This window comes from Dendrobium catenatum, unplaced genomic scaffold (genome assembly GCF_001605985.2).
Source record: "Dendrobium catenatum unplaced genomic scaffold, ASM160598v2 fragScaff_scaffold_1220, whole genome shotgun sequence".
Classification (NCBI taxonomy): domain Eukaryota; kingdom Viridiplantae; phylum Streptophyta; class Magnoliopsida; order Asparagales; family Orchidaceae; genus Dendrobium; species Dendrobium catenatum.
This window is the reverse complement of record NW_021319682.1, coordinates 8,982,308-8,997,675: the sequence shown is the minus strand read 5'-3', so window position 1 is coordinate 8,997,675 and position 15,368 is coordinate 8,982,308.

Genomic DNA, 15,368 nt, shown 5'->3' with positions numbered 1-15,368 from the left:
CTATACGATTCTTAGATGCCTTCCCAAAGAATGGGATGCTAAAGTAATTGTAATTAGTGAGGCTAAAGATTTATCTACTTGTCCACTTGATCAGTTTGTGGGTTCTTTGATAGCACATGAATAAATTATAGCTAAAAGGTATGAATTGGATAGCTCTTCTAAGAAAGAGAAAGATAAACATAAAAATTAGGTTGATGATAATGATGAACCTAGTTCATCAAGCTCTAATGAAAATAACGATGAGGTGGCCATGCATTCAAGAAGACTTGGAAGCTTACTAAGAAAGAAAAATCAATGGTATAAGAAATCTAAAAATTATAAATTTCAAACTAAAAAATTTCCTACAGGAGAAGGGATTATTTGTTACCATTGCAAGAAGCCTGGACATATAAAAGGAGATTGTCCATATTTTATTGATTCAAAGAAAAAAGAGATGGATGTAGAGAGAAAGAGTGATAAGAAAGAAAAGAAGCATTTCAAAAAGAAGAAGAAGGCTTCATGGACCAACCTAGATTCAGATGAATCAAGTTCATCAGATGAAGAGGTGAACATTTGCCTTATAGCAGTAAGAGAATCAGATTGTGATTCTTAAGAGGTATGTAATGATATATCTTATGAAGAATTAGATGATGACAAGATAAAGATGGATACTGCATACGAGGAGGTGATCGTATTTTGATTAGATAAAGGGTTGTATTGTTATCTGGCCATACTATTTAGACTCAAGAATGCTGAAGTCACTTATCAAATCTCATGAATAAGATTTTTTTAAGAAATAGTAGGCACAATATGAAAGTATATATTGACAATATGTTATTAAAAAGTCTTAAAAAATCAAAACTTATCTCTAACTTAGAATAAGACATCCACCTTTTACAATGCTATAATATGCGACTCAACCCTGCCACTTATTCTTTTGAAGTTGCTTCAAGAAAATTATTTGGATTCATGGTGACCCACCAATGGATTGAAGCCAACCCTAATAAAATCAAGGCACTAAGGGATATGGTGCCTCCAAGAAATATCAAAGAAGTTCAGAGGTTGAATGGGAGGATTGCAGAACTGACTCATTTTTTTGGCCGCTTAGGGGACAAATATCTACCTTTTTTCAAGAAACTGATAGGTGCTTGTAGCTCATCATTCTAATGGACTGAAAAATGCCAAGAGGATTTAGAACAATTCTGAAGATATTTGGTGTTTCCACCACTACTTTCAAAACTAATATATGGATAAAAGTTATACCTGTATTTGACCATCTTTTTATATGCTATAAGCTCGATCTTGATTTAAGAAAAGAATATTATATATCATCTCATCTATTATGTTAGTAAGATAATATCTAAAATAGAGGGATGATATCCACTGATATATAAAATAACATTAACTTTAGTCTATTTAGTCATAAAATTGTACCCATACAAGTGATCCATGCAACTAGGATAATTAGACATCCACTACTTATCTCAACCTAACATCAAATTTCAAGTACTTGTATACTTTGTTATTGAGTGCACATCCCAACCTCTAATGAGCCACCATCTACTTCTTCTCTTTTGCTGTGATGGACACGATATATCAATGGAGATATTAGACATTATGGCACTATTGTTGGAATTGTATTAATCTCCCAGCAATAAGTTACTCTAGAGTTATGAGCTTTGATTGAAGTTCCCTGTAACGAACAATACTGTTGAATACAAAGCCCTCATTACTAGGTTGAGGCTAGGCGTAGACTGCTAAGTACAAAACTTGGTGATTCACACCGATTCATAATTAGTTGTCTCCCAGGTAGAGAGAGAGTTTGATGCTTATAACCCATATATGGACCAATATTGTAACATGTAAAGTTACTTTTGGCCCACATAAAAAGCATCAAATCATCTATGTCCTCCGGGAGCAGAATGCACGAGCATATGCCCTCTAAACTTGCTATATCAACAACCGACGACCTATTTAAGAGAAAGTATATCAAATATATTTAATTCTTGAGCATCCAAAGTTCATCAGTCATACAGTTAATTGACGAGCCAAGAAAGGCTTCTAGGGTTAATCCCATATTGTCCTTCTTACAAGATGATGTGCTTCCTGAAGATTTAATAGTTGTAATACAACTTTGAAGGTGGGAAACAAACTTCACTATTACTGGTGAAGAATTATACAAATGAGCCTTTACTAGATTATACCTCAAGTGCCTCCCACCTTCAAAAGACAATTATGCTCTTCGAGAAGTTCATTCAGGCATATGCGAAGAACACCTAGAAGGAAGAAAGCTTACAAGATCTTGAGACAGAAGTATTGTTGGCCCGTAATGAAATAATACAAACTCAAATTCACACAAAAAGTAAGAAAACTATCAATTGCATTCCAATCTCTTTCATTTACCTATTGTAGAAGTTTTATCACTCTAGAGCCCATGGCCTTTCACTCAATAAGGAATCGATATATTAGGACATTCTCCTATAGTTATTTGAAAATATAAATTTATCATCCTAATTGTAGACTACTTCACCAAATGGGTGGAGGTAGAAACTCTGACAAAGATCACAGAAGTCAATGCCAAATAATTTTTATGGAAGAATATAATATATTGTTTTAGTATTCCTACAAAGATTATCATCGATAATAGAACTTAATTCACTTAAAAAATATTTACATCTTTTTGTAAGGATTTTCATATCAAATTGGTGCACACAGATGTAGCTCATCCTCAAGCAAATGGATAGACAGAGGTTACCAATCGAATAATACTAAAAGGATGAAAATATGTCTAGGAAAAGCTAGGGGCAATGGGTTGAGCTACTTCTAAATATTCTTTGGGCTTATCTTACTATTGCCAGAACTCCAACAAGGGAAACCCAGTATAACCTTTGCTTTGGTACAAAAGTAGTCATACCAATCAATATTGAAGTTCCAAGCCATAAGTTCAAAATTTTGACTTCAATAATAATGAGGATAAGCCTAAATATAATTTAGATCTTCTTCTAGAAGCAAGATATGTAGCCTCACTCAGAGTAGCTGCATACCACCAAAGACTTTCCCGTCACTACAATTAAAGGGTAAAACCTCGATGTATCTCGATTAGAGATTTAGGTCTATGTCGTATTGAGGCAACAAGAACGGGCCCCTAATGCAACAACATCTCTCCCCTTTGGGAATGTCCTCATTTGGTGGTAGTCATGATCAAGCCTGAAACATTCAAGTTAAAGGATGTCGATGAAAAGATGCTCCCTCAAACTTGGAACATTAAAAATATTCGCAAGTAATATCAAAAGAATATGATAGTTCTACTTATCTTATGTCATGTATTCCTTCTAACTTAAGTGTAATGTAGTCCCCATATCCATGTACATCTTTTATATCGTGTGTTGTGTAACTCTTACATCCCTAAGTTGTACCAGAGAAATATTGTATTATTTTACATAATATAATAATATATTATTTTCTCTTTACTGGTATTGTCTCCTTCTTGAAAAAGATCATAACGATAATCATAACCAAACAATAAAATTTAATCTTATTTCTTGATTCAAGAAACATATAATTTTTATTGTATCGCAATCAATAGAAGATCAATCCCAAGGGGATTTGATCTGACCTCTTTAATATAGGTTAATGTTATTAAATAATGTTTTTACTAACAACTTCAGATATAACAACATCATGGGAGGATGTTTATCACATTCACTCAAGTAGAGTGAGTTCACTGAATATTTTTTAGTACCAATCTTGAAAGAAAATTAAAACCATCAAACAATTTTCATATATAGAAGAGGGCAATAATAACTCTTTGTTATATCACAAAAGATCATATACACTATATAAAAACACAACTTCTAAAATATATAACAATCGCTAAGAAAGATAAAATGATACACATAGTGGTAAAAAAATACTACAGAATCTCAACATCTTCATCCTCACTTCAGCTCACTATCAATATCATCCTCGCCTAGATTTGAAGGGGAATCATCATATTCTTCGTTAGGTGATAACCCTTCAACTTCGACTCATGTTTATGTTGTACCAAGAAAACACATTTCAGAAAGCATTGCATAAAGCCTTCTTCAATGCATTGTCGCTCCATGGCCTTCACTTCTGTGTCATATATGTGATCGCGAGCCTCCTGAACATGACCTTGAATTATACTCCTAAAGGCTACTGACTTCTTAAAATCTTTATAGGTTTCAAAGATAAAAATTATGATCCATACTTGGCCTTTGATAGAGCAATTTCTTTCTCAAATAAAATACTCTATAATCTCTTATTTTCATCTTCAAGGGACACTATCTTCTCCAAAAGGGTTTATTAGTCCTTCACATGCTGATTGATCTTCATTTGTGCATCTACCAGTTCAATGTGGATTCAATTCATCTGTTGATTCTATAAAAGAGCAGAAGTTGCCATGGCTGCCAATTCAACTCTACACTATGCTAATTGTTCTTCCACTACCTTCATCTTCTTCATCTTGCTATCATATTTTTGCTCATACTCTCTTTGAAGATATTTGAGCTTTACAAATTCATTGTTCTAATTATTCAAGGCCATAGTTAGCTCAACTTCATGAACTATATGCCATAGCAATTGAAAGAATAAGATGATATACATAAGAGACATATCCTTTATTTTTTTTTGAAGAAATGCAATTATTGCATTAAATTGAAAGAAATAACATCCTAAAACAAACTAGAACAAAATAAAAACTAATGATTCCTTAATCGAAAAGAAAAAGGACCCTTATTGAAAACATATTTGTTAAAATAAACTTATAATAATTGAAATGAGACCCACTATTTCCCATTTTAAAACCCTTGAGATGCAGGGGATACCAAAAATTAAATAACCTGAAAGGTTGATTAGTATCCCAGAGCTCCCAACCGGCTAAAAAATGGGACCTAGTACTGATCCCATAAGCAATTAGAATAAGTTTAATAAACAAATATAAAGCTAAACTAAATAAAAAGAAGCTAAAAAAGATAACTAGAAAGAAAATACAAATATTCACCGACATCCACAAAACACCTAAGATTACTACCAATAGGTATTTCAGATGCCTCTTCCAAAATCTGAAATCCACAACTAGTAATTTGACATACTCTTTGAACATCATCAAGTATCTTTCTACTATGTTGATTGTAGAGTAAAAACAAGCAAGCATATTAATGAGTAAAGTGTGAAGAACCTCTCATACAGTTCTTCAATCTGATATCATCCTTCCTTCTTCTATCCCAATGATTGTAGTTCTTTAAACACTTTGTGTTTAGACCCAGAAGAGCCCTCCTTCTTAGATGCTATTTTTTCCTTCATTAACACAATCTTTTTAAAATTTAAATTAATCTCAAAAGTAGGAGTAATAAATTCGCCACATACTCCTCCCATTCCTTCAATAGTAACTTCCAATCCATTATTCTTTACTGAATTAGTTGTAGGCGAAACAAAATTCTATTCAACAACAACCTCTGACTTAGTCACGATATAACCTGAAAGAAGAGTCAGTTTAGAAACAAGATCTAATACAAGATTAACGACCTCCTCTTCTTCATCCAGCATATGGTTAAGTTTGAATTCGATTAAATTTTGAGCTACCAACGGTTCAGAAACTTCAAGAGGTTTCACAGGAAAATCAAAAGGAATTGGTTCAGCAACAAAAATAGTTTCAGAAAAACCAACTTTCTCTTCTACATCCAGTATTTGTGTAAGATTGAATTCAATTTTTGAATTTTGAATTTCCAATGGATCAGCACCCAACTCTGACTCAGCACTAACAGCTTCCTCTTCATCATCCAAAATTCCAGCATCTATGAAATTCTAAATAGATTTGGGAGGTTGGCTAGCATGATCAGTAATAACTTCAACTGAATCAGCCTTCAAATTATCATAATTATCAAGAGATAATACACTATTATTATTGGAATCTAATGTATTATCACCAACAGGTCTTCTATCTAAATTCCTCTTACCAGGAATAACCTTAGATTCAGATTGCTTCTTCTCCAAAATTTTCCTCTTTTTATTTTTGAACTTCACATGCATCCAAAGTCCATATGAATTATCATCAACTTGAACTGAACTTTTAGGGATTTCTTTAACAAGCAGATTCTGCTTAAGAGAGGCATTTGGACATACAAAATCTTTATGTCCAATTCTCCCGCAATAAAAACAAAGAGACGATAGATTTGCATACTCAAATTTTTGAAAAAATCTACCATGAAGACCTTTAACCCAGGTGCCACAAGGGAGTTTAGAATTCAATTTAACCCGAATGCAAGCTCTAGCAAATTCCCTTCTCCCCCATCTAAACATGTTGCCATCAATAGTAGAGGAGTCCCGATTCTAGAAACAATTATAGTAATATTTGTTTCGTCCCAGCAATGTAAAGGTAATTGAGGAAGATGAACCCAAATAGGAGAAGAAATCCCATCCATAGAATTAGGAGAGAAGTTGGGTGACCATCTGTCTAAACCAATGACGAAACCCCCCACATACCAAGGACCTCTATTAAGAACTTCTTCCATTGCTTCATGTGACTGGAAAGAGCACATAAACCAATCTAATCCAAGTGAGGTTATATGAAATCCTCCAAATTTACCCCATTGCCTCCTTAATTCAATAGCACAATTTGAAAAAGGCAAGTTTTTAAAAAGAATCTTCACAACCAATGAATTCCTCAACACTTGAACATTGGATTTTTTTCATTTTCCAAATCAAGTTTGACCACATTTGCATCTTCATTTTCATAATGAACTTCCTTCAAATTTATTTTAATATGTGGTTTTCTAATCCACACATTAGAATTATCCAATCCAGATGAAGATACCGAATCTTTGATATTACTATCGCCAAGGATGGTATTATGAATGCCCTTATCATTCTTCAACAATTTATAATCTTTGCAGCATGATGAAGAAGCCTCCATATCATTTGCTTTAGGGATAAAAATCGACATGGGTGAAATTGACTTACTCTTCAAACCATCAATGACTTATTTTCCTTTACCTGTCTCCGGCAAATACTTTTGCTTAGAGACCAAACCTCCCTCTCTAATCACCAGAGAAGAGTTCAAAAAACAAGAATTGCGAGGGAAGCTACGATTGAATGAAAATCTACCTTTTGAATCCAACGTAGTTGGACGCGCGGTAGATCAAAAGGAGTATAGTTGGTGATCCGGTCATCCATGGATAACCGGCCACCTCCTTCCATCTTCAATGTTTGCAATCGAAATCTTCTTCAAAATCCTTCCTCTTTTTGTGGAGCTTCTCTCTCTTCCAAACACAAACGGATTAGGAGTAGCAAGTGGATAAGAGACATATCCTTGTAGGTGTATAAAAATAAGAGCAAAAAGAAAAAGAAATAACTACTCACCAAGTCATTAGCTCGTCGATGTCTGATACACTGGTGATTCAACACATCTTATGGGATATATAACTTGGAAGGAGAAGAATTATTGTGACCTTTGTCAATACTTGCTAAAGTTTCATGTACCTTCTTCTTCTTTGATGAGGCTTGTGGATCATCATTATTTAATGATCGTTTAGTAGAAACTTTTGAAGTTTGGGAAGATATTTCTTAAACTTTTATTGACATATTTAACATGATCGCATGAGACCTCCTTGCTTGAATAGATAATCCAACTTTTAATAGATATTCTTCCTCTACATATTTTCCTAGATAACATACCTCATAGAGAAGATTATTAACATTAAGAATGTTGAGTATCCTCTATATATCTTCTACTCCAGTATAAAGGGGAACAAGTAGATCCTTCAACTTTCTCCATTTTTCCAAAAGATTCTAATCATTTTTCATAAAGAAGAATCCACTAGACTATCTCTTTGATGGATCTAAGGTATGAATATCTAATCATTTATATCTAAATGTGATGTGACTGTGTGTCACAAGTAAGTTAACCCATTTGAGAGAAGCATTCTCTTGTCAACATTACTCCCCAATCTCTAAAAAATATAATCAATCCCACTGCGATCGATATGGATCTATATGAAAATTGGGATAAACTCACTCCATATATCACTAAAATATCAACTAACTTCAAATGAGATGGAAATTGTAACCCCGCTCACAGACTGATCTCATAAATATTCAGATATCCTAAAGGAGGAAAACAAGCTCAATCATATTTTTCTAGCACCTTCATCAAAAGATCAGTAGGAATATAAAAGTTCTTCCATAATATGATCAGAGAATCTCTAATAATTGTGGATACCACATTATCAGCCTTTGTTATCTTTTGACTTTTTTTAGATCGTTATTTTCAGTAGTGGATCATTATTCTCCTTTGGTCATGAGAATTTTGAGGGAGGAAGGATCACCCAATTGAAATTTTGCATAAATGCGGGGAACTAAAATTTGATAGGGGATGCCACCTATCAAAGATAGTTGAATGTCTCTAAATTGAAAAGAATATGTGAGAGAAGAAAATTGAAGACTAGAAAATTTATCTTCAACACAACGTGGGGCATTAGGACTTGATAGGGGATGTCACCTATTCAAGACGGTGGAGTTCCTCTACTATATAAAGACTGGAGGAGGAGAGAAGAAGAAATGGTGCAGTTCTCTCCTACCCCCAAGGGGTTATATATTTATAAGTTGAAAAGAGAGGGGGAGGGGGTTGTTTAAAAAAACTGGGGAAATTAATTTATATAAAATTTTTGAATATATATATATTAATCGGTTGCCAATTGCACCCCTTCAATTATGCAACAACACAAACCCTCCAGAGGCGACTGGCGGCTGGCATGCTAGCTAATCGATTTGGCTACAAATACACATCCTAGCCTGATTTTTTGCTCTGACAGTTTGATTCAGTAGTCTTTGAAGTCCTCGAAACTATTTTTTGATATTCAAGACTCAATTTTGACTCTTTTGTTGCAAAATGAAACTTCTACAATCACTTTTGATCAATTCAAGTGCTTTGGAGCTCAAATTTTTTGTATTTTTTGCTCTGATTAATGTGCTAACTTCAGGACATGTAAATTTATGATTTAGGGTATTTTACTTAGTTCACAACCCCGAGGGAAAGTTCATATTGAGGTTTAGGGAGCGGTTACACCTCAAAATTATCATGAAATTATAATTTTGCATTTAAATAATTTAAAATGCTTCAAAAAATAATTTTAAACTCCTCACTTTGACATAAAAAAATAGGAGGCAATTAATATTTTATTTAAAAATTTATCTTGGTCTGACACTAATCTCGATAAAAATTTAAGTTGGAAACTATCAAAATTAAATTTAGAGCCATCTAAACTCTATTTTTAGAAAACTTATAGTAGATTGAACATCTCCAAAAAAAATGAACCTAATGACACCAATTTTAATCCAGTCTAAGACCAAATGGTCCAAATCGAGAGCTTGAAGCACATTTAGAAGATTCAAAGCATAAATTAGATTATCAAATGATTTTTAAATGAGACATGCTTATAATCCAATCCAGCTGCTCGACGAGACAAATCCAACGAGCCCAAGATTGCCAAATTTTGACATCATTAAGGAACTTAAATGCTTGGGGAATCAATATCTTATGTCCATAAAAAATACTCCCAACTTGCCCTTAATATTCTCCCTATTTATTTCCATGAACCTCCTACAAAATTATAAATAGATCCCTCATTCTTCATTAAAGAGGGAGGAAGCAAGTGTAAGACGAGAAGAGGGGAAGAGAAATTTGGGAGATCTCTTACTATCAGATTTCTCCTCCTCGACCACAACCCAGCCATCGATCATCGTCAAACTTTCGCCTAAGCACCAACCTTCACTAGACTTTCATTAGGCTACTGACTATCTTTGGACTTTTGCCTGATAATTAATTGTTGTCAGACTTTTACTCATCCATCGACCCTCAATGGACTTCTGCATGACAATCGTTGGACTTTCGCTTCACCACCTTAGGTCTTCTGTCCATTCACCATCTTTCACATGAAGTTCAACCCACTTCCTGGACTTTTGCAATATGATCATCCTCAAGTATAAGGATGATCTTTGTAATCTATCCAAATACTAGTGGAATTATTTCAATTGGACATGACCCAGTTATTTTTCCCCTTTTTGGGGTTTTCCACATAAAATTTTTGGTATTTTTAATATCTTTATTTGTATGTTGGGTATCCATGCAATGCTAAGATGAAAGGCTTTTCTACTTTACTACCGTGAATATTTCTAGCCCTTAATAATAATAATGATCCAATCATGCTTTGATATAGTTTCTAATCAACTAATTTTCTACTTACATCTTTATTAAGTTGCATATTTTAGCTCATGGAGATACACTTTTATGTTATTTCATGTCTTTATTTGCAAACTTAGTTGGAAAGTGCAAATCAATTGGATTGTGGTTTGGTAAAATTTAAACATAGATTTTTTTTATTTCTAATTCTAAAGTCAAACACATCATTATAAATTATATATCTTCTCGGGAGGTGAAAATAACATTCTCTAATGGGTTCATATTTAGAACTATGAATTTTACCCTGATTATTGTAGTCAAATTTGAGGGGGAACTACGTATGATCTTGAAGGATCAAAATATTATTCAACCATTATTTAGTTGCAATAATCTAGATGTATGACTATAAATTTTATAATCAAAGTAATAATAATAAATGATATATCTTTTCGAGGATATAAAGTATCTTATTATACTAACCATTTGACTCCTTTACTTATGTATTGTGGGATTATACTCAATGTAATTAAAATTTATTTCTTTCGTTAGTTTCTACTATAATGCATGTTAATTGACCTTATATGCAAAAATATGTATGACGAACTTTAAAAATTATGCTTTGAAATATATATATTTTTCCTAGCGAAATACAACATCTCCTAAATAAAGTTACACCCCAATAGGTCAGGTGGTCTGTCACAACCCGCATACAAGGAGATGCCTAACAAGGAGAGAAGATAAATATGAATGCATGAAAAACCTCTGGCATGTCCAGGCTTACTTCTTTGAAAATTTTATTTTTCTATGTTAGCCTATAAATTTTATTTAATTATGAGTAAAAAAAAATTAGGTTGTTAAGAGCCTAAACACGTTCCAGGCAAAAAAATCAACATACATATAAGAAATCTAGAAAAATAGGCAATATTTAAATCATATAATTTAAATGAAATCATGAATATTAAATAATAAAAAATATATCACAAGTACATAAAGTCATGTGGCAAGTGCCACTTAATTATAAAATAGAGTTTGCATAAATTAAAAGTGATCGGTCTCTACCGACAATTACCCATATTATAATACTATATAATAACACCAATTTTAAAATGAGTTTTTTTTTTATCTTTACTTCTTCAACTCCTTCCTTCCGGCTCCTTGGATATGCCAGGTTCGGATAGCTAAATGAAATTAACTCCTCCCCCCTAATTTGGATCTCCAAAATTTAGGAACTCCTTCCCGAAGGGGTGTTTCCTTTCTTTTTGAATTCCAAATTGGATACTAAAAGTCCCATTTTAAATTACTTTCATAACTCTTTGGTATTTAAATTTATAAATGAAAATATAAAATGACTCTATACTCCATGCACATTATCATAAGCAATTAATATAAAATCAAGTAGAATCCTGGTCATTTATATATAACCAGTTGCTCACATTTAAGCTAGCACATTCATTTGGCCATGATTTTAATTTTTAGGGGGCTTAGCAATTTTAGCACCTGTAGAAAATTTTGTTAATTACATTTTAATTAACCCCCTTTTTATAGCTTTAAATAATCATGAACACATGCATTTTTTTTAACATTCAGATCATTCATAACCTAAGAAAATCTAATGCCCATCATACATCATATCATATGTAGCATGGTAGAAAAGAGCATCACAACATAAGCAATACAAATTATATCAAATTATGGCAACCAACATGCAAAGAAAACTACATAAAATCCACATCACACAGAGAACATGTTGAGGCTTAAGGACTAAAATACCTAAATACAACTTGTATGAGAACATAAATACATTGATAATTAATAAATCAATGATCAATAAATCAATATTGTAGATCATGCACCTGTAGGTGTTAATGTTATAACCTGATCTGATATAACCCGATAACATACATGTCACCTTGTATCTTATTGTGGAAAAAACATAAATATCACGATCTAGTTGGAGAAGTACTAAAATAAAACTTTCAATTTATATATTACATAGAGTCAGTCCTGAATATAATATGAAGCAAAAGACTATAAAATCTTAAAATGATTTTCTATTATATAATCCAAAATTACATATATAATATGAGGCCTATTTGCAATAGTGTTTGGCAATAATGAAAATAAAAAATAAAAGCCAAGCCTACAAAAATCAACTAACCAAACCAAAAGGCATACCTACAGTAAAAATTTGAGCCTGCTATTCAAAACTACTCAGCTCGCTCCTTACCTTTTTCTAGCATAAAAAATAGAAACAAAAGCAAGAATGAGCTATACAGCTTAGTAGGCTATCGTAGCCTGAAACAAAAATCATTAATTTAAACCAAAAGACTAAAATATACTATGCTATAATAGTAAACTAAAGTACTATAAAAAAGCTAAAATTGAAATAAGTACTAAAACTGATTGCAGCTAAACAAATACTAGAACAAATTAAATTATGAGTAAATATTTTATAGTGATTATTAGAATGGATCTCAAGCCAAAAATTTTATATATATTTGGTTATCAAAATCTCACCTCAGTAGCCCACTAACTCTGGCATAAAAGAATCCCATCTCAGTAGCCCACTACTTATGAATAATAGAATTCCACCTCGGTTACCCGTTGGCTTCGACATAACAGAATCCCACCTCGGTCGCCCACTAGTGTCGGCAAAATCGAATCCCACATTGGTTTCCCATTATATACGACTTAACAAAATCCCACTACGATCGCCCAGAAGTGTGGGTATAATAGAATCCCACCTCATTTGCCCACTGGTTCTGGCATAATAGAATCCAACCTTGATCATCCACTAGTGCCAGATAATAGAATCCAACCTCACTTGCCCACTATAGCTCAAATTTTAAAACACCTAGTGGAAATTTTTTTAAAAAAAAATTAAAATATTCAAAATTTATCTCTATAACATTTAAATAGTTACACAGTAAAAGTTCCACCAATACAAAGTTATTCTCATGCATTGGTAACAAAAATATCATTTTTATAAATAAAAAATTTTAAATAATTGAAAACTTAGATAGGCAAAACATAACCTACCTCAAGATGAATAATTTTTTCAACTAGACCGACAGCTAAAAATGGCCTGAAGTCACTCAAAATGGAGTTTGTCTCTCTCAAACCCCTCTCCTTTCTCCTTAATACTGATTGTATGCAATCTAAATGAATCAAACAATGGATGCATTTTAATTTAAAGTGCAGTTAATGATCTAACTTTGTGGTGCTAGTTCAAAAATCCAAATTCTAGAACTTAAAATACTACAATGTCACTATTTTGTGCATGATACAGTAGTAGTATTGAGGTGCTTAGACATCTAACATTGGCATGTTTAAAATAGTAACCTTTTTTAATATTTTTCCAAAATTCATTTCGGCCCTTTGGACCTATTTTAGAACACATACAACCTTTTTTAAGCACCAAAACACTCCCAAACACATGTAAATGGGCTCAAATAGGTTATCTATCTTCCAGCTGGGTTAAACTAGTCTGAATTGTACTTTGGTCCTAGAGATCTCATAGTCAATGTCATCATTCTTAACTATCTTATCAATTATTTATTACATGAAGCTAGAACATGTAATTATTCATATGCTATATAAGCACACACATTATTAATCTATCTATCAATGATATCCTTGTATTTATACATTGATATATGATTCAGGAAGGCATGACATTCAACTTTAATGTGGTATTTTCATTCTTTTATATGTATTCATCATTATCATTATAATATCTTTATTATTATATCATTACAGGTGACTTTCAATAAACCATTAAGAGTGATCACCTATTCCCATTGATGTAATTAATCATCAGTTATAAGATATAACCGGGACAACACTATAAATCAACTTTAAAGAAAAGTCTGTCAGCTTACCCTCTTAAGTAAGGTATTATATTTTAACTAACCCGTATTAATTATAATGTTAACAGACAACCTTCCTTGCTTACGTGCAAATGCCACATTTATCTTATATCAGTTGTATCAGACTCTCTTTAATGTATAAAATGCAACATGAAATGGTTAAATTTATAAAATATAAGAAAATCTGTATATTACTCTATAACTTCATAAAATCATAAGTCTCATTTTACCTAGTGACATTCAATTATAGTCAAAATGTCCATAAAGTCCACATCTATCATATACAAAAATTTACATTGTAAAAGTGTGATAAATTAAAATAAAATCTATTTTAAATTATTTAGAAGAGATTAAATTCATTAAACTCAAAATAATTGAAAATTAGAGTGGGATTCAAGTTACTTATAATGATCAAAAGACTTTTACAAACTTAAGCAATAAAAAAATTGACCAAAACTCAGCTCTCTCTCTTCCCTCTCTCCTCTTCCTCTCCCTTTCCTTCTCTTCTTCCACGATAAGCCACATGAAATAGGGAGGGGGAAGCAGTTGGGGTGATTTAGGGCTTAAGATTTTAGAATTAATAGACATATTGATGTAGTAAATTAATTTAACACACTGATAGACAAAGCATACATGATAGAAAGTAAATTATATAATCATTAGAATGAATATAATTGATAGATAATCAACATATGCTTTAATGCATGACACCTAATATTTCTTTGTAGATTTTATTAATTTTATTGCTTCTTAAGATACTTTTATTTCACCGATCATATTTATTTTTATTGAAGTATTGATATTGATCACTAACTTCATACTAATGACATTTGATTTTATATTGATTGAGTTGATCATGCATATTGATTCTTGAGATCTTGTGTTGAATGTAGTGATGAGTTTTGGTTACTTGTTGGGTTATATTCTCATTATACATATTTGATTGATTTCAGGTCAGGGAAGGGGCCAGAACCCCATGAAGTGAGGCTATCTGAATCTTCAGGTTTTTCTTTTGATTTTTGCATTTGAATTTATTCCTTATGGTAAGGAGCTTGTTGAGATAGATCGATGTTATAAATGATTTCTAGACTATTATAAATTAGGTTTTGATGAATGGATATAGTGAAAGATTTTGATGCATATAATTTTTTTAGATTTGCTTCCACTGTACTGATTTGTATTGATGATATTATAGAAGCTCTAGTAGATTAAATAAGAGATACATATATAATTCTTTAAATTTAGATTCTAGGGTGTCACACACAATTTCCTTCTCATCCCTATTCTTGGGTAGATGAGAGAAGTGTGAATTCTTGATTATG